Source organism: Rhinopithecus roxellana, chromosome 4, assembly GCF_007565055.1.
Source record: "Rhinopithecus roxellana isolate Shanxi Qingling chromosome 4, ASM756505v1, whole genome shotgun sequence".
NCBI classification, from domain to species: Eukaryota; Metazoa; Chordata; class Mammalia; order Primates; family Cercopithecidae; genus Rhinopithecus; species Rhinopithecus roxellana.
In genome coordinates, this window is record NC_044552.1 from 117,035,786 (window position 1) to 117,056,169 (window position 20,384).

General features: G+C 38.5%; 1 non-coding gene and 1 pseudogene across 1 annotated transcript; both read left to right on the top strand.

Annotated features, from left to right (window-relative positions):
• Positions 1-13,385, top strand: part of LOC104672605 — a 119,115-nt pseudogene extending 105,730 nt beyond the window's left edge.
• LOC115897061 lies at positions 11,910-12,048 on the top strand. Its single transcript, XR_004057009.1, has one exon. It is a non-coding gene; the product is annotated as a U4 spliceosomal RNA (small nuclear RNA).
• Positions 13,386-20,384: the final 6,999 nt, after the last annotated feature.

Consider the following 20,384-nt stretch of genomic DNA (forward strand, 5'->3'; position numbering starts at 1 on the left):
CTGTCTCAAAGAAAAAATTAAAAATGATGGCTATCTTGTCTTTCAGCCCTTGGGTCACCTTACTGGATTCTGTGGATTCTTTTGATTGGGTTTCAACTTTCTCCTGAATCTTGATGACTTTCCTTGCCATCCAGCTTTTGAATTTTATGCCTGTCATTTCAGCCATTTTAGAATGGTTAAGAACCATTGCTGGGGAGCTAGTGGGCTCATTTAGAGGAAAGGGGACACTCTGGCTTTTTAGATTGCCTGAAATTTCTTGTGCTGATTCTTTCTCATCTGGGAGAATTGGTGTTCCTTTAACTGGGTTTAAGTTGAGTATATGCAGTTGGCTTCATTTCTGGATGCTTCTAAATGCCCAGGGCTCTGTAAAGGAACTTTATATTTGGGTCAATTCTTGCCCTTGGTTTCACAGGTGTATATATTAGTGGGATAAATTTTTGGTGTTGTAGGTTGAGTTGGAATCCAGTAGATCACACTTAAGAATAATGGCCAGTAGCTAAGCTAATACCCAGTCACATGACTCTTTTGTACTACCTTGTATTCACAGGCATGCTCTGTGGTGGCAGGGGAGGGAGACAGCCCCCTCACCAGTCCACTCCTGGGCCTTGGGGGAGCCCCTCTGATGGCTGCTGCTACACCCACATTTTTTTGTTAGGTGCTCCGTGTGATGGGGCCCCCTTGGGCAGAGGCTGTGGTAGGGAGATGTGAACATAGTCTCTGAAATGGCCTTGAGGAGGAAGGCACACTCTGTTCCCTCTCTGTCCCAGGAACCCATGCATCTCACCCTTCTCAGTGTTCTGAGGATGGGGGCTCCTTCTCCACTGAAGTGCCAGCCACAAATCTTGGCTTTGTACTCTTGAGCTGCCCACTACAGCCTTGGGGGCACCGGGATGTTGGCTTGGGTCTGGGTTCTGGTAGTGGTGAGAGATCCAGTGTGTTCCAGGGTCCTCAGGAAAGTACTTAGGTGCAGTAACTCACTAAGGGTGTGCTGCAGGGGCTGCACTATGTACCCACTCCTGCAGGGAAGCTAGGCATAGACCCTATGAGGGAACAGCAGGCAGAAGAGCTTGCAGAGCAGATGCCTCCAGTCCTGTGGTGAAGCTGGCCCCACCTCTGCTGGCTTAGAGGTCAGCTGGGGCCTGCACCTCCTGGAGGAGAATGGTGAGCCCTGGGGAATGGGCTTCTGTCCTCACTCTCTGCAGGAGAGCCCAGTGTGCAAAAGCTTCCAGGCTCCATGCGTCCAGTGGCCTGTCTCTGCCTGCTCCCTAGGGAGATCCCGTGCTAGAAGTCCATGTCCATGGGGGATACAGAGTCCTCTGTAGCTAGGATTCCAGAGGTCTGCAGCAAGAGTGGGCTGTCCCTCAGTTCCCCCACTCACCCCTTTCTCAGAAGCCAATTGGAGCTGGAACTAGCCCTGGCATTAGGGTATCCTACACAGGATTCCCAGCTTCATCCCTCTTCCGCCTTGGTTCCTGCATCACTTCTCCATCTACTCTCAGCATTTTCTCTCTGAAGATCTGCCCAAATTATGGTGGTTTACTCGATAATTCAGTCTCTCTCAGTAGGAATGGCATTTTTGGGACTGCATCTATTTGGTCATTTTGTGTTCAATTTGAAGAATGTTTAGGACATGTTTTGCTGGACAGCTCTTCAAAGCAAACTGCTGAGCGCTTCTACTGGGCCCATTTTGAGACTGAAATTGTAGAGCTTTTGAGAAAATAAATGTGAGCTAAAAGCTTGAATAGAAATTCTCATTTCAATATTTGTCATTTAAAGCATCCCTCATTATTATCAATATAAAGTGAAAATGCCATACCCACAGTCATGCTGCCAATCATTTTCTCTACTGAGCTAAAGACTCACAGAAATAGGATTTTTATAGTAGCCTCCAGAGACACTGAAGTGATAGTGCTATCTGCATCCAAGATAAGAATGTATCTACCACTGGCAAAATGAATTAGTGTGACTAAAACTCAAATGAATCTCATTTCTACCCCCTCCTCTCTTTCAGAGTACTTATCTCATTTTATTGTTATTGCTTTATAAATTTCCTGCCTTTGACATTGTAAACTAAGCAAGGGAACAGTCTATATACACATTATTTTACATTGTTTTCACAGTAGTTAGTACAATGTCTGGTTCATGGTAAACTGTTAATAAGTATTTATTGAATGTGTGAGTGAATAATAAAATGAATCATACCATGATCTCAGTTGCTAAAATAATGGACAATTAAATGGAGGGCAAAAATTTTACACTAGAAAACTAAAGCCCACAATATAAATAATCAAGTGATCCACTTTTCAAACAATGGTCAATGACTGAACAAGCAATATTTAACCTCTTGGGAAATTTTAAAGTTTAGTAATTAGTTAATCCTTCAAAAAGCACTTATTGAACACCTATTATGTACTAGTTCCTGGGATAAGCTCTACGATACTAATTTCTAACAGAAGCAGTACTCGACTCCCACTTCCATCCCCAGTTGTGTTTTGCAATTTATTTGATTTTTCTTTTTGCTATCATGATATTTGGTGGCCAGGAGCCAAGCATTCTAGATATGTTACAATTTGTAGGATAGTCCTTCACAATGAAGAATTATTCCAGGTTCCACAGGATTTTGAAATATTTTGCAAGACATTTAAGTGCCATATTTCACTCAATATAAGATATCATTGATTTTAAGATGTACTATAATTATATATATAACTGAGAAGGAAGAACACTGCAAATTATACTATGACACAATTCCTTCAGTATAGTTCTGCACAACACATGTGTCAGTCTCAACAGCTCTTGCTCTTCTGAAATTTCTTTTAACTACTCTGAGCGACCTACAAATTCTCCTTCTTTTTGTTACTCAGATTGATCTACAAATTCTTCTGCCTTCTGTTGCACTGAATGGCATATGATAGTTAATCTTTGCATATATTTCATGATGAAAATGTAAGGTGACGTTTATTCATGGTGTCTTCTTTTTTTAATAAAAAAATGTTCTTGGCCGGGCACGGTGGCTCACACCTGTAATCCCAGCACTTTGGGAGGCTGAGGCGGGCAGATCACAAGGTCAGAAGATCGAGACCATCCTGGCTAACACGGTGAAACCCCATCTCTACTAAAAGTACAAAAAATATTAGCCAGGCATGGTGGCGGGTGCCTGTAGTCCCAGCTACTCGGGGGGCTGAGGGAGGAGAATGGCGTGAACTCGGGAGGCAGAGCTTGCAGTGAGCCAAGATTGCGCCACTGCACTCCAGCTTGGGTGGCAGAGCGAGACTCCATCTCAAAAAAAAAAAAAAAAAAAAAAAAAAAAAAAAAAATGCTCTAGCCGTTTGAGGTTCCTCTGGGAAAAATATTGAATGATTGTTATTCTTCCAATGATGAATACTTTGTAAGTTCAAAATGATGTCCACTGTCCTGCTTCCATGCTTGTGAATAATTATTTGTATTGATGTTGATTCATAGTATAATGTCTTTAAATGACATTTTATGTAGCAATTAAACTCAACACATGTAATATCTGCAAAGCAGATAACCCAATTGAAGTGATGAGAATATGAACAATTCTGATCAAGTTTCCTCATCTTGGCTGCAACCTGATTGAAAGAGACTGTAAGAAGCCATTGACTGTAAGATGAATTTTGTAATTTCAAAAAGGTTAAAATGTGTCTAGAGACAATAGATGTAAGATTTGTTTTTGTAGTTTAATTAGAGTCCAGAGTCTAACTCCATTTAACTCAAATATACTGAGTGTTTCAAGAATGCAAATGTACTATGTAAATCACAATAAGATTACCCTTGGCTTTGTTCAGAACTTACGGAGGTTATTCATCCTTCTGGAAAGGCTATTTGTGATGCAGTATTTGAGTCTCTTAGGTCACATACCTATAACTGTGTTACGAGCTACTATATTCAATGTGATTCTTCATATAGTCGCAAACATCTGACTAATTTAAGACTTGTCTTCGTCAATGATTTAGTCTCATTTAGTATACATAATTTTCTTATTGCTCTTATACTACGCTGAGGGCATTTTGTCAATTTATTCGAGAACAGAATGCTGATTTATAATATTTATAGAAATATATAAAACATTTCAAAAGACTATAACTACATTGCATATTGTGGTTGATAATATTTAAATGCTGCTATAGTGATATTGTTTATACAACACTTGAAATTAACACCTTCTTCATACAGATGTAGGTTTGAAATGCATGTAGTTTTTGAGGGTAATAAACTTTCAATCTTCTTAAGATTCTTAAGAATTTTTGCACATTCCTAATCACATTAATAGTATTGTTTTTCTAAAAAGGTGGACCTTTCTTCCTAAAAAAAATTATCCTCAGTGGAAGCTGTTCTTAATGATGCATGGTAACTGATAGGATACGAATGGGGTTTTGACCTAGTTCTTTTTTCATTTGAAGCACAAACAAAAAACTCACTGGGGCAGACTATCTCCAAAAGACTGATCAAACCCTGAAAATATGCAAAGGCATTTCAGACAAACATTTCTAACTTTAATAGTTAGATGAATGCTATAGCTTTCAATCTGAATATCTTCAGCTTTAACATCACTAATTATCTTAACTTTTTGAATGTTCTGAATTTGGAGAAAGGTCTAATTAATTTTCAGTGGCTCAGTGAAATTTAGGTATATATGAGCATTGTCCAAAATACGTACAGTAGCTTGGCTTCAGGTCTGTGATGCATGGGATCATGTGATGCCAAAAGGCATGAGGGCCCCACATTTCCTGACCCCTGGTAAAGTTCACTGTCTGCCGTTAAACTGGCAACTGACCTGACACCAGAGCTATCAAAGGGAGATTTTTTTTTTTGAGTTCTACGCACACTTGATGATTCTTTTCTCATTGTGATTGGTTTTCATTGTGTCAATAACTTTTGGCAGTTGGTCTACTCCTTAACCTGAATAATCAGGCTTCATCTCTTTGCATTCTGTCTCAAATGTCTCCACTGATGTCTTCCATAAGCTGGTTCCAAATCTGCATCTCCTGGTGGGGAATCCCAGACTGCCCCAAAAGATTTTGAGATCCATTGGCATTCCAGATTTTTACTCCCTTGGAGATAATTACTTAGCATCTGTGAATAAATTGTATATATAACACAGTACTACAGTAACTCCTCCAAACACCTCTGCAGGATACATGTTTGGTTGCCAGCAAAGAAAACTCTTCTGTTCAAGGTACTGCATGCTGAACATGCACAGGGTGCTGGTGAGTCCTCCTCCTGAAGCCAGGGCAAAATGTGCTTAATCTTCCCTGGGTACTGCATTTGGCCTCAGAGGTGCAGCCCTGGCTTCTGGTCCAAGAAGGTGAATGCTAAGAATCTGTGCTACACTCTTACTGCAAAAGACATCAGGCCTCTTGATATGTTGAGCATGTTTTTATGTAGGATATATTAACTATGGATTTCATTTTAGGAGAGTAAAAGGACTAAACATACTTACAAATAGGAGGGCTTAGTCTGATAAGATTGAGAACCGCTGAACACAGATATGCTGTTCCTGCTAATAGTGTCATTGAAGAGTGGACTTAGACAATTGCAGCAAAATGGGAAAGGTTTGGCGATAGTGGTAAGCACACAGTGCTATAAACGCACACAGGAGGGCACTTAGGATGGACTGCAGAAGGGCCAGGCAGGGTTCCCTAGGAGAGGTGATTTTTGAGCTGGCCTGCAGAAATATTTGGAGTTATCCAGGTAAATGAAGGTTATTCTAGTTAGATGAAAAAATGCCTTGGAGGTGTGAGATGGTATAGCATTTATAAAGACCTACAAATGGATGAGGCAGTTGAATGAAGGGAAATAGTAGTGTTTTGATTGAATAAGATGCCAGGTTGTTCAAAGGCAGTTATTGCTCCTCCCTCCTGAGACTCCATTAAAATGAAATAAATTGTTTCCCCTTCCCTCCTACTCCCATGTACAGTCGGTGTAAATCCACAGAGAAAAAGGGAATGAGAGAGGGGATGTTAGTAGATGAAAGATTGTTACAGTTTGTGAATTTAGGAAGTTCAGAGAAGCAGAAATGTTATTTAAAATGCTTAAAAATAAGTATGGTGCAGGGCCCAAGCAATCAGAAAGAACTGCCTGTTGTCATGCAGAAGAGTTTCCTGGGGACCGTCTGCTGAGCCAGTGGTGGGCTGCACAGTCTCTGTGACCCTTGGCTTCTCTAGATGTACCCTCCACTAAACTTTTAGAGCTGAGAGGACTCCCTTGCTTTTTGACTACCTGATGGTTCAGCTAAAGGAGGCATCAGGGGTATCAGGATCATTATTCTACTGGTTCTTTCCCTGCTGAGCCATGGTTTTGTGTGCCTGCTATCCTCTACCTAGGACCACAGTTTCTGTAGGGTAATCTATTCTATAGCTATAGCTCTGCTTGGTTGCACCAACAGTTTCCTTTCTTGCCTCTTCAGGCTTAGAGGAAGTAATAGCTTTCTAATCTTGATGATTCTGGTGTCTTGCCCCATCCCTTGTTGGTTGGTTTCCCTTAACCCTCTTCATGCCGCTGTAAATGGTCTCTTCATTAAATCCTTTAATGATCCCATTTTCTCTGCACCATCTGCTTCCTGTGAAGAGTTCGTGTGGGTGCATGTGGAAACAGGGTTTCCCAGGGAGAGGATGAGGTGGCAGGGGATGTGCCAAGGATTCCGGAGAGGTAGCTAATAACCAAGAAGGACAATAGTATTTCTAATTTCATGAACTGTCATGGCTAACCTGGTGAATGTCAGTTAGATATCAGTTCTGGATAGGATACAAATTATGTACTTATCAGAATAGAAGCTTATACAGAAGAAGAAGGGCTTTGTTTTTGTCCCCTCAAATGCACAAAGGGTCAGGATGGCATATATTTCAGAATATAGGAAGTAAAGTCCAGAACTAAAAATGGTACCAACAAAGGAATGGTTTACATGTCTGAATATGGAACTGGAATCTCAGCTCTTATTTCTATCCAATAACTAGTTGAACCAATAGCTAGATGGGTAGCTTTCAGACAAAAGATTGTAGGTTCTTTCTCTATAGGAATTAAAGAGTGAATACTTGAGATTAAGGGAAAATTTAGGAATATTGATTGAAAAGCTGCACTCAAGGATGGTTGTTCTCTATTCCTTTATTCCCATTCAGCCTTTTTTGCACATATTCCAGTCAGGAGACTGGAGAACTCTTCTGGAAAATAGAATGGCTTCAGGGAAAAGTTATTCACATATTGATGTTTAGAAATCACCAGTGAATAGGGAATCCTTTCCCCATTTCTTGTTTCTCTCAGGTTTGTCAAAGATCAGATGGCTGTAGATGTGTGGTATTATTTCTGAGGACTCTGTTCTGTTCCATTGGTCTATATCTCTGTTTTGGTACCAGTACCATGCTGTTTTGGTTACTGTAGCCTTGTAGTATTGTTTGAAGTCAGGTAGCGTGACGCTTCCAGCTTTGTCCTTTTGACTTAGGATTGTCTTGGCAATGCGGGCTCTTTTTTGGTTCCATATGAACTTTAAAGCAGTTTTTTCCAATTCTGTGAAGAAACTCATTGGTAGCTTGATGGGGATGGCATTGAATCTATAAATTACCTTGGGCAGTATGGCCATTTTCACGATATTGATTCTTCCTATCCATGAGCATGGTATGTTCTTCCATTTGTTTGTGTCCTCTTTGATTTCACTGAGCAGTGGTTTGTAGTTCTCCTTGAAGAGGTCCTTTACATGCCTTGTAAGTTGGATTCCTAGGTATTTGATTCTCTTTGAAGCAATTGTGAATGGAAGTTCATTCATGATTTGGCTTTCTGTATGTCTGTTACTGGTGTATAAGAATGCTTGTGATTTTTGCACATTAATTTTGTATCCTGAGACTTTGCTGAAGTTGCTTATCAGCTTAAGGAGATTTTGGGCTGAGACAATGGGGTTTTCTAAATATACAATCATGTCATCTGCAAACAGGGACAATTTGACTTCTTCTTTTCCTAACGGGATACCCTTTATTTCTTTCTCTTGCCTGATTGCCCTAGCCAGAACTTCCAACACTATGTTGAATAGGAGTGGGGAGAGAGGGCATCCCTGTCTTGTGCCAGTTTTCAAAGGGAATTTTTCCAGTTTTTGCCCATTCAGTATGATATTGGCTGTGGGTTTGTCATAAATAGCTCTTATTATTTTGAGGTACGTTCCATCAATACCGAATTTATTGAGCGTTTTTAGCATGAAGGGCTGTTGAATTTTGTCAAAAGCCTTTTCTGCATCTATTGAGATAATCATGTGGTTCTTGACTTTGGTTCTGTTTATATGCTGGATTACGTTTATTGATTTGCGAATGTTGAACCAGCCTTGCATCCCAGGGATGAAGCCCACTTGATCATGGTGGATAAGCCTTTTGATGTGCTGCTGAATCTGGTTTGCCAGTATTTTATTGAGAATTTTTGCATCGATGTTCATCAGGGATATTGGTCTAAAATGTTCTTTTTTTGTTGTGTCTCTGCCAGGCTTTGGTATCAGGATGATGTTGGCCTCAAAAAATGAGTTCGGGAGGATTCCCTCTTTTTCTATTGATTGGAATAGTTTCAGAAGGAATGGTACCAGCTCCTCCTTGTACCTCTGGTAGAATTCAGCTGTGAATCCATCTGGTCCTGGACTTTTTTTGGTGGGTAGGCTATTAATTGTTGCCTCAATTTCAGAGCCTGCTATTGGTCTATTCAGGGATTCAACTTCTTCCTGGTTTAGTCTTGGGAGAGTGTAAGTGTCCAGGAAATTATCCATTTCTTCTAGATTTTCTAGTTGATTTGCGTAGATATGTTTATAGTATTCTCTGATGGTAGTTTGTATTTCTATGGGGTCGGTGGTGATATCCCCTTTATCATTTTTTATTGTATCTATTTGATTCCTCTCTCTTTTCTTCTTTATTATGGTGCTGGGAAAATTGGCTAGCCATAAGTAGAAAGCTGAAACTGGATCCTTTCCTTACTCCTTATACAAAGATTAATTCAAGATGGTTTAGAGACTTAAATGTTAGACCTAATACCATAAAAACCCTAGAAGAAAATCTAGGTAGTACCATTCAGGACATAGGCATGGGCAAGGACTTCATGTCTAAAACACCAAAAGCAACGGCAGCAAAAGCAAAAATTGACAAATGGGATCTAATTAAACTAAAGAGCTTCTGCACAGCAAAAGAAACTACCGTCAGAGTGAACAGGCAACCTACAGAATGGGAGAAAATTTTTGCAACCTACTCATCTGACAAAGGGCTAATATCCAGAATCTACAAAGAACTCAAACAAATATACAAGAAAAAAACAAACAACCCCATCAAAAAGTGGGGAAAGGATATGAACAGACATTTCTCAAAAGAAGACATTCATACAGCCAACAGACACATGAGAAAATGCTCATCATCACTGGCCATCAGAGAAATGCAAATCAAAACCACAATGAGATACCATCTCACACCAGTTAGAATGGCAATCATTAAAAAATCAGGAAACAACAGGTGCTGGAGAGGATGTGGAGAAATAGGAACACTTTTACACTGTTGGTGGGATTGTAAACTAGTTCAACCATTATGGAAAAGAGTATGGCAATTCCTCAAGGATCTAGAACTAGATGTACCATATGACCCAGCCATCCCACTACTGGGTATATACCAAAGGATTATAAATTATTCTACTACAAAGACACATGCACACGTATGTTTATTGCGGCACTATTCACAATAGCAAAGACTTGGAATCAACCCAAATGTCCATCAGTGACAGACTGGATTAAGAAAATGTGGCACATATACACCATGGAATACTATGCAGCCATAAAAAAGGATGAGTTTGCATCCTTTGTAGGGACATGGATGCAGCTGGAAACCATCATTCTTAGCAAACTATCACAAGAAGAGAAAGCCAAACACTGCATGTTCTCACTCATAGGTGGGAACTGAACAATGAGGAAACTTGGACTCGGGAAGGGGAACATCACACACTGGGGCCTATCATGGGGAGGGGGGAGGGGGGAGGAATTGCATTGGGGAGTTATACATGATATAAATGATGACTTGATGGGTGCTGACGAGTTGATGGGTGCAGCACACCAACATGGCACAAGTATACATATATAACAAACCTGCATGTTATGCACGTGTACCCTAGAACTTAAAGTATAATAAAAATAAAAATAAATTAATAAATAAATAAATAAATAAATAAATAAATAAATCACCAGTGAAAATGTGGCTCACCCCCCCCCTTGTCAATCCAAAGTGAAACATGTGAGTTGACATACTTCATCCATATTGGAAAGCTGCCTGTTAGATTTTTAAGCTTTCATTTTTAATATGTACTCATGGCATAAAAGTGAGCCTCATAAATTAGAAACAAACAAGTAAAATAAACATACAGAGAAAGTGCCCAGACCAAAAAAATGCATAAATCAGAATTAATCTCTCCCCAATAAAAATTTCACAGCTCCAATTAAAACTTTAAGGTTTGTGACAACATGTTGTAACTGTTTAAAAAGTCCCAGAAAGCAACTTTAAAAATTAACATACAGGTAAGTTAAAAAATCAGGTGGCTAGAATAAAAAAAGAGAAGGTTTGGAACATAAAGTCAAGAAAATTTCTCAAAATATAATAAAAACAGAGGTGGAGGCCAGGCATGGCAGCTCACACCTATAATCCTAGCACTTTGGGAGGCTAAGGTGGTCAGGAGTTTGAAACTAGCCTCGCCAACATGGCGAAACCCCATCTCTACTAAAAAAAAAAAAAAAAAAAAAAAGTCGGGTGTGGTGTGGTGGTGCACACCTGAAGTCCCAGCTACTGGGGAGGCTGAGGCATGAGATCGTGGAGGTGGAGGTGGAGCTTGCAGTGAGCCAAGATCACACCACTGCACTCCAGCCTGTGAGACAGAAAAACAGAGGTAGAAGACCAGGTGCTGTGGCTCACGTCTGTAATCCCAGCACTTCAGGAGGCCAAGGCTGGCGGATCATGACGTCAAGAGATCGAGATCATCCTGGCTAACATGGTGAAACCCCAGCTCTGCTAAACATGCAAAAAATTATCCAGGTGTGGTGGCATGTGCCTGTAGTCCCAGCTACTGGGGAAGCTGAGGCAGGAGAATCACTTGAACCTGGGAGGCAGAGGTTTCAGTGAACTGAGATCATGCTACTGCATGCCAGCCTGGCAATAGAGCAAGACTCTATCTCAAAAAAGAAAAAATAAATCAATAAAACAGAGGTGGAAAATATTAGAAAAAAGAAGATACTTAGAAGATAAATATAGGAAGTTCCACATCTGACTAAGCTCCAAAAAGAAAGAAAAAATAATGAAAATGGAAGGAAGGAAATGATAAAAATAAAATACAATAAAATATTTTACAATTGAAGTGTACTAATATCCAGATGTAGAAGCCTTACCAAGTTGCCAGTGCCAAGAATGGAAACGACCCACACGAGGGCACTTCATAGTGAAACTGCAGAGCACAGACATAAAGACAATTTCAGAACACAGAGGTAAATACCTCTGAGTGTTAGAAAAAAAGACACATGTGAAGGACTAGGAATCAGAATAGCGCCAGACATCTCAAAGAAAGTCTAAGAACAATGAGAGAGGAGAAGATGGTTTTCAAAATTATGAGGAAAAGCTCACTCTATCTATCTATCTATCTATCTATCTATCTATCTATCTATCTATCTATCTATCTATCTATCTATCCATCTATCCATCCATCCATCCATCCCACCAGCCACCCTCTATCTGTCTATTGGTCTATCATCTATCATCTGTCTATCTTTATGTATCTTACTGAGAACTTGATGCTTAACAATGAAAAGGGCAGATGAAGACCTCCTCATGGAACCTTTGTTAAGCAATTAATGGAGGATATGTTCCAGCAAAATACGGGAATAAATCAAGTAAGAGGAAAGCATAAGCTTTGCACAGGGGGAGTATGGTAGCCAGTGAGGTTTATCCCAGGTGCGATTATTGCTAATTGATAACGTTTCCCAATACCCCACCATGACAACATGAAACATAGTCGGTATTGGCAATTTTTGACAGTCTCTAGTGACCAAGATTTAAAAAAAGAAAAGGAGGCAAACATACTATCTAGGGAACCATGTCTCTAACAAAGGAGAAAAGCAAAAGAAGTACCTGGCTGAAAACCGTTCAGAGGGTCTACAGAACAACCATCCTTGTTCAAAGCAGGAGAATGAAGGTCCCCATGATGCAGAACTCTATCCAGAAAAAAAGTAGACCCAAGGGAATGGATGAAATTGTCAGTGGTAACTTAGAGATGAAGGAAAGTATTAACGATATTTAAATGAAAATTATGCAAGCAAAAAAAAAAAAAAAAGAATTTTAAAAAATTTGACACAATAGTAAATAAAAAGCTCTATAGAAAATAACGTCTTCATCCTCTTCCTAAACCGGTGCTCAGCAAGGAGAAGGCCGTGTTCATTTCGAGCACCAAGATCGTGAAGCCCAATGACGAGAAGCTGGACGAGTTCGAGTCCGGCATCTCCCAGGCTCTTCTGGAGCTGGAGATGAACTCAGACCTCAAGGTTCAGCTCAGGGAGCTTAATATTATGGCAGCCAAGGAAATTGAAGTTGGAGATGGTCGAAAAGTTATCATAATCTTTGTTCCTGCTCCTCAACTGAAATCTTTCCAGAAAATCCAAGTCCAGCTAGTAGCAAATTGGAGAAAAAGTTCAGTGGGAAGCATGTTGTCTTTATCGCTCAGAGGAGAATTCTACCTAAGCTAACTCGAAAAAGTCATACAACAAATAAGCAAAAGCATCCCAGGAGCCGTGCTGTGACAGCTGAGCACGATGCAATCCTTGAGGACTTGGTCTCCCAAGGAAATTGTGGGCAAGAGAATCCGCGTGAAACTGGATGGTAGCCTGCTGGTAAAGGTTCATTTGGACAAAGCACAGCAGAACAATGTGGAACACAAGGTTAAAATTTTTTCTGCATCTTGGCTAGCATAGAGAAACCCTGTCTCTACTAAGAATACAAAAAATTAGCCAGAAGTGGTGGCGGGCGCCTGTAGTCCCAGCACTTTGGGAGGCTAAGGTGGGCGGATCATGAGGTCAGGACATGGAGACCATCCTGGCTAACACAGTGAAACCGTCTCTACTAAAAATACAAAAAAATTTGCCGGGCGAGGTGGCGAGCACCTGTAGTCCCAGCTACTCGGGAGGCTGAGGCAGGAGAATGGTGTGAACCCAGGAGGCGGAGCTTGCAGTGAGCTGAGATTGCACCACTGCACTCCAGCCCGGGCTACAGAGGGAGACTCCCTCTCAAAAAAAAAAAAAAAAAAAAAAAGAAAAGAAAAAAAAATCTGGTGTCTATAAGAAACTCATGGGCAAAGATGTTAATTTTGAATTACTGGAGTTTGAATTGTAAACAAAAATGACTAAATAAAATATTTTCACAGTTAAAAAAAAGAAAAAATAATAATGCTTTGACAACTTTTTCTTTGCAGCGAGTTATATTTTCTGAATCAGATTATATTGATTCAACTAAAAGTAGCTTTTAACTATATTTAAGAAATAAGAGAGAGGAGGTGGGAGTATAGGAGTTAAATGCATGTGTGTCATATATGTAAATTTAAAGATAAAGTCTGAAGTATTGATAAATCTAGATAGAGAAGTATAAATCTATGTAGCAGAGACTTCTACAGGTCTCCCAAAAGCTGTCTCCCCTTGTCCAACAGGAGGCTTTGGCACATGGCTGGCCAGTGCAAGCAATACTTCTCCACCCTCCCGGCTGGGATGAAGTTTTGGCTCATGAGTTGTATGTACACGTTTCAAATGACAGCAACTAGAATCTTTCAAAGAACAGCATGCCCATGTGCCTTTGCCCTTTTCTCCATCTTGATGTCTAAAACATAGATTCTACCTCAGACCGTGAGGACAGAGGCCACATTCTAGTGGCAGTGGAATGTGAACAGGGAGAAGTCTGGCTCTTTATACTGCAAGTATTTTATGTAAGACAAAAAAACAAAAACAAAAACAAAAACCCTGTTTCTCTTATTTGAGGCATGGCATTGAACTTGTCAGAGCCAAACCTAAACTCTTTCAGCATAGTATGAGAAATATGGAGGAAATATCCAGAACCAACTGAAATAATAAAAAATGGTTGTCTCTGGAGAGTATATTTGGCGCTAAAGAGGGACAAAGGAAAGAGCTACTGTTTCCATTATAAACTTCTGCAATAATAAACCGAATATGAAATTGCTGTTTAGTAGACTGAAATGGTTGAATATCAGCGATTTACTATGCTTCGATCTAATATATATATTTTAAACCAGGTGCATGTATTGGTATGATTAAAATATCTTTGAATGCAAAAGAAAGAAACAGGAGACTGGGTAAGTAGACAGGAATCTAATCTTGAAAGACCTGCTGTGTCATAGTGAGGGTCTGTGGTTTAATGTGATCAGATTGGTGTTTTGAAGATGATTCCTACAGTAAAATGGAGAATATACTTTATAGTAAAGCTCCATTATTTAGTAGCTATAGTAAATAATTTTAAAAGGTGCCTTTATAAATCAATCAAAACAACAAATAATGAAAACTAAACTAAGGCTGTTGCAGAGAGGATCAGGTTAAGAAACAGGTTATCAATCAGAGAAAGAGAGCAGGAGATGGAAGAGAGACAGTCTGGGAAAGTGGTTAAGAATCTGGATCTGAAGTCCCTTGGACTGTCTGTTACACTGTAATCACACTGTGCTTCCCGTTCTCATTTACAGAATGATGATAACAATTGTACCTCCTTTTTAGAGTTGTGGTGAACATTACATGCAAGAGCACATATGAAAATCAAACAGAAGTGGTGAGAGTATACGTTCTTGTCTTTTTCCGCTTCTCAAGGGGAATGCTTCCAGCTTTTCCCATTCAGTATGATGCTGGCTGTGAGTTTGTCATAGATGATTCTTGAGTACACATGGACATAAAGATGAGAACAAGAGACACCGGGGACTGCTAGAGGAGGGAGGGCAGTGGGGAGGCAAGGGTTGAAAGACTAACTGCCATGTACTATATTCACTACCTCAGTAACGGGATTACTCATACACCAAACCCCAGTGGCACACAATTTACCATGTAACAAACCTGCACATGTACCCCCTGAACCTAAAACAAAAGTCAGAAGAAAGGAAAAGTAACAAACTACCTGGTGCAAAATAAATACTGAATAAATGTGAGCTACTATTATTACTATAGGTTGCTTCATCCACTGGAGGAAGCGCAGGAGAAGGCACAGCCTGGGCGGTGGTAAGATACTAAGCTCTATTCTGGAATGTGACATTTGAGGTACTGGCTATCTAAGTGGATTTGTCTGATAAAGAAGATTGACAGGACAGAAGTTGTGCTACAAATAGGATTCGTTGGGGCCCAGGGGGAATTTGAAGTTATGGGAATGAATTCATTCTACATCTAAGAGGAGTATGTAGAGTGAGGAGAGAGAAGAAAAAAATAGAAACACCAATATTCAAGGAAAAGGGAGGCTTCCAAGGAAATTAAGAATAACAAACCAGAGATTTGGGAGAAGGGCAAGTGGAGAACATTGGGAATAACAATTTCCAGGAGTGTTTTGCATGCCCAAACTGGAACGGGATGTAGACAGGTCCCTTGGCTTTAGCAACTAAGTGGGTGATCACCACGTTGGTGGTCCAAGGAGCTCAGGAGTCAGAGGGCAGAAAGCAGAGGTGCTGCCAAACATGACGAAAGCAAACTGAGTCACTGGGGGCAGAGTCTTCTTTCTAGAAGCTTGTCTGGGAATGAGAAAACTGGAAGAGATTTGAGAGTGTTTGCACATGTAAATAAATAAGACTTCAGAGAGGACGGAAAAAAAACACCATAAAATAAATAACACACATGAAAAAGCAGGGTCCCTGAGATCTGTTCTCTTCTGATTTTCCATTTTGCCTTCTCAGATAAGTAGAATGTGTGATAACAAAAAGACGAATTACAATTCTTGGTACTTAATTATATAAGATCTGTTTCAAAGCCTCATGGGAGAGTGTTTTGTCCTGTTATATATTCTTTTTCTGTATGCTTTCCTAAAAAGTAATAACAACATATGCAAAGAAACACAGAGAGAGAAATCAATCTGAAATGACATTGCATGTCTAGAGATTATTTTCTATACTCAAACAGAAATAGCTCTTTTTGATAGCTTTTCCTATTAACATGCCACTTTAAGGAAGAATAGGAAAGTACTGTGCTTCACAGTCAGAAAACTGCTTTCTATTTTAACTCCTTCAAAAAGTAATGAGTAATTTCATCTGTCTACAAAACTACATGTGTGTGTATGTGTGTGTTTAAAAAGTCCCGGAGGTCAAAATAAGTCTTTATATAATTAGAAATTTTGTGACCTTTCAATAGAAAATAATCACAAATAATGGAATAAAATATGGTTTTTGATCTCAGGTGTGACAAAGGCATTTCTTATAGCAAGAAGTAAAGGTGTACAGCCACTGGAAGGTGGCTGCTGTGCTGTGGTTTCTGTTCCTGTAGCCTTGTTTAGTAGCCACTGTAAATAGAAACAGTGTGCATAGGAGAACGGATGCACTTTTCTGCATCAGCATCAGACTGCTCCCAGGAAATGAATGGCCATTGTAGCTGAGCATAAGAACTGAATAATTATTCTTAAATTATTTTCAATGCATATACTGCTCGACATGTAAGGGAATGGTTGTTTACATGTATCACTTTTAGAAAAGTGAAGTAAAGCTCAATAAGAGATTTGCTGCAACATGGATCGAACTGGAGGTCATTATGTTAAGTAAAATAAGCCAAGCTCAGTTTATTTGCATGTTCTCACTCATATGTAGGAACTCAAATAAATGACTTACATAAAGGTAGAGAGTAGAATGGTGGTTACAGAGGCTGGGAAGGGTAGCACGGGTGAAGAACACTTGGTTAAGGGGTACAAAAATACAGTAAGCTACAAGGAATAAGTTCTAGTATTCAATAGCACTGTAGGGAAACTATAGTTAACATGAATTTATTGTATATTTGAAAATAGATAGAAGAGACAATCTGGAATGTTCCCAACACACACACAAAATAATTGGTTGAGGTGGTGGATATCCCAGTTACCCTAATTTGATCTTCATGTATTGTGTGCACATATCTAAAGAAAACCCTCATGTACCTCATGGATACAACTATTATGTATCAATTAAAAAATGATCATCATTTGTGATCTGTGTTTCTTGTATGAGTTCTGATTATGCTCCAAACACTATGCTATGCCCTTTAAAAAGCATTTAACATTTTAAATGTTTATGATCCTATGCCATAAATACTAGTATTACCCCATTTAGCAGGGGAATAATTTTAGACTCAGTTAAATTACTTCTTATGTTTTGAGATTTGGTATGTGAGATTTAAAGCTACTACTGGAGAGAGCAGTCTTCCTCTAGTTTGAGAACTGAATGATATTTTGGGGGAAAAACAAGTAAGATATGAAGAAAATATTTAGAGGCAATAACCACTTATTAAAAGGGAATTCTTATGTCTAAGAAATTTTCATCTTGACTAAAAAACTCAGCAAAGTACTGCTATTCTGACTGTATTTGCAGCCACATATATGCATATATATATATTGCATATATATATATACTGCATATATATATACTGTTTGACTAACTCTATTAGTATTTTTTGCAATGTCTCTCATTTTATGAAATTGATGTATTCCTCAAGAGTTGCAGGCTATTTATTTTATTTATTTTTTGCTAGTTGTTTATAGCTCTATTTGCAAAGGGCCCTAGCTGTGAACACTGGGTAAATAATTGTTTTATAATATCAAGAGGACAAATGATTATTTCCCAAATAAACACACTTACATTTAACTAGCTGTACAAATAGGGAACTGAGTGCTCCAAACCATGTGACTAAGATGCGAACTAAAGAGAGTACTATGGCACATGGTACCACTAGAGACGGGACCACTCTCTGGCAAGAGGATGGAGCCAGCATGTGCCTAGGCTGTTCACAGCCTAAAGGCATGCAATCTCATGAGCTCCTTTTGCTAAGGATTATTTAGCACAGAGTTGTATGATTCCTGCTATGTTTCCATGATTCCAAACCTTTTAAAAAATATTTTTATATACTTCCTATGGTCTCCTAAGAAAGTTTAATGACTATATTCTCTTTTATTTTTTACGTGTTATTTTTGCATTATTTCAAACTTACAAAAAAGTGAGAACAGCACACAGAATTTCTGTTATATGTACTTTTACCCAGATACACAAATTGCTTAAATATTGACCCCATGTATTCTCTTATTTTAACTTATGCTTTCTAAGTATATGTTTGTATTTTTCTCTGAAACACTTGAGAGTAAATTTTAGACATCATGCTCATTTGTACTAAAGACATCAACGTGTTTTTTCCAGGAACAAGGATATTCTCCTGCATAACCATGATGCAATGATAAAATCAGAAAAGTTAACGTTGAAACATTACTATTATCCATGGTCCATATTCAGATTTTATCAATTGTCCCAATGATATTCTGTATAGCTAATTTTTTCCCAGTCCAGGATCCATTCCAGGATCATGTATTGAATTTAGTTATATTTTTAAAATCTGGGACTGTTCCACAGTCTTCCTTTGTGAGTCATATCTTGACATTTTAAAAAAGTGCAGGCTAGTTATTTGGTAGAGTGCTCCTCAGTTTGGGTTTGTTTGATGTTAACTCATAATTAGAAATTAGATTATGCCTTTTTACCAAGAATGCCAAACAAATGTTGCTGTGTCCTTCTTGGTGATCTATAGCAGGTGGTTTGAGATTCAGTTGGCTCCATTACTGATGATTTCAACCTTCATTACTCATTGAAGGTGCTGTCTACCAAATTTTTCTTCTGGAAAGTTACCATTTTTGTCTTTGTAATTAATAAACAATCTGTGGGACATTCACTGTTGACTCTTGCCTTGATCAATTATTACTATGATGTTGCAAAATGACAATTTTCTCTCATAGTTTCTGCAGCTATTAATTGACATTTCATTGCAAAGAAGGACTTTCTTTTCTTTCTCATTGTGCATGTTTGTATGTATTATGTGTTTATATCAGTTTAGACTCATGATTTTTTATTTTATTCAATAGGTTGTAATATTTTACCATCATTATTTATTTTGATGCCAAATTGCCCCCTTTGTATTTGAATTTTTAAAAATGGCATTAACCAGTTTTGTCACGTAGTTTAGTCACATGACCTGCATTTGATAACTTCTGGTTGATTTCCAAAAATATATATTCTCCTGACAAGGAATTTCATTCTATTTAATACAGACAAAATGAAATGAATAATGAAAAATTAATAATTTTGAAGAGAGCTTTGTTGTAATCAGTATACAACTTCTAAAAAGCAATCTACAAATATTATTTTTTCATTGTTAGTGTTTTATAAAGTTCACTACATCCATAGGATGATTCTGCCTCTTAGATTTTAGGTTTTGGCATATTCACATTTGTTGCATTTTCTGTAAGATTTTTCTGTTTTCTCTGTTTAGACACTCTTTCGACCCAAAGGAAGAACAAGCCTGAGGGGTCAGGAATGGATTAAAATATAAAATATATATAAGTTACTCCTAATTATTAATTATTGATTAACTTTTTCTGTGTAGTTTAATTCAATAGACATTATTCATTTGAGTTCTTCATAAGTCTGTTTTGTTTGGGATATCTCTCTTCAAACCTCCCCCCTCACCAAACTGTAGTATTTTCAAGATTGGATCATATTTGCACATCAATGAACTTATGCCCCAAAGTGGAACTGTGACCATAAACTTAAGTGTGAACCTATTGCTTACCATTGCTTCCCATAGTGTCATTGAACAAGAATGGCTTGGAAAGGTTTCATTGATATTGTACCCAAAAACTATATGTAAAATTGTTCAGAGACTAAACAAGAAATGTAATAATTGTGAAACTTTCTAGAGAAAAATTACCTGACCTGGAGCAAAATTAGAGTTTGGAAGGATTTAAGATTTAGTTTATAAGTACAGAAAATATGAATACAGCAGTTTTTTGACTAGGCCTCTTTTTGCATTTAGGAAAACTCTCTGAAAGTGTCTACTGGATGAGGGTGAGAGGCATTGAAATGGGATTAAGCTATCCATTTATTAGGTTATTTAGGGCTTATGTTAGTTTTGTGGCTAGCACAAGTAAAGCATTCTGCTGCTTGGGGAAGCGTTTTCTCTAAAATATTCTAAGACCTTATTTTGTTGGTGGCTTACATGAGTGAACATGTTTGTCAAGTTCATTACAAGGAGATTTACTTGAATATGCAAGTTGTTATTTTGAATGGTGAAAGCCACATTTATGTAGATCTTCATCATAATTATGGTCTTAAGTAGCACCTACTCTTAATCATATTTAGATACG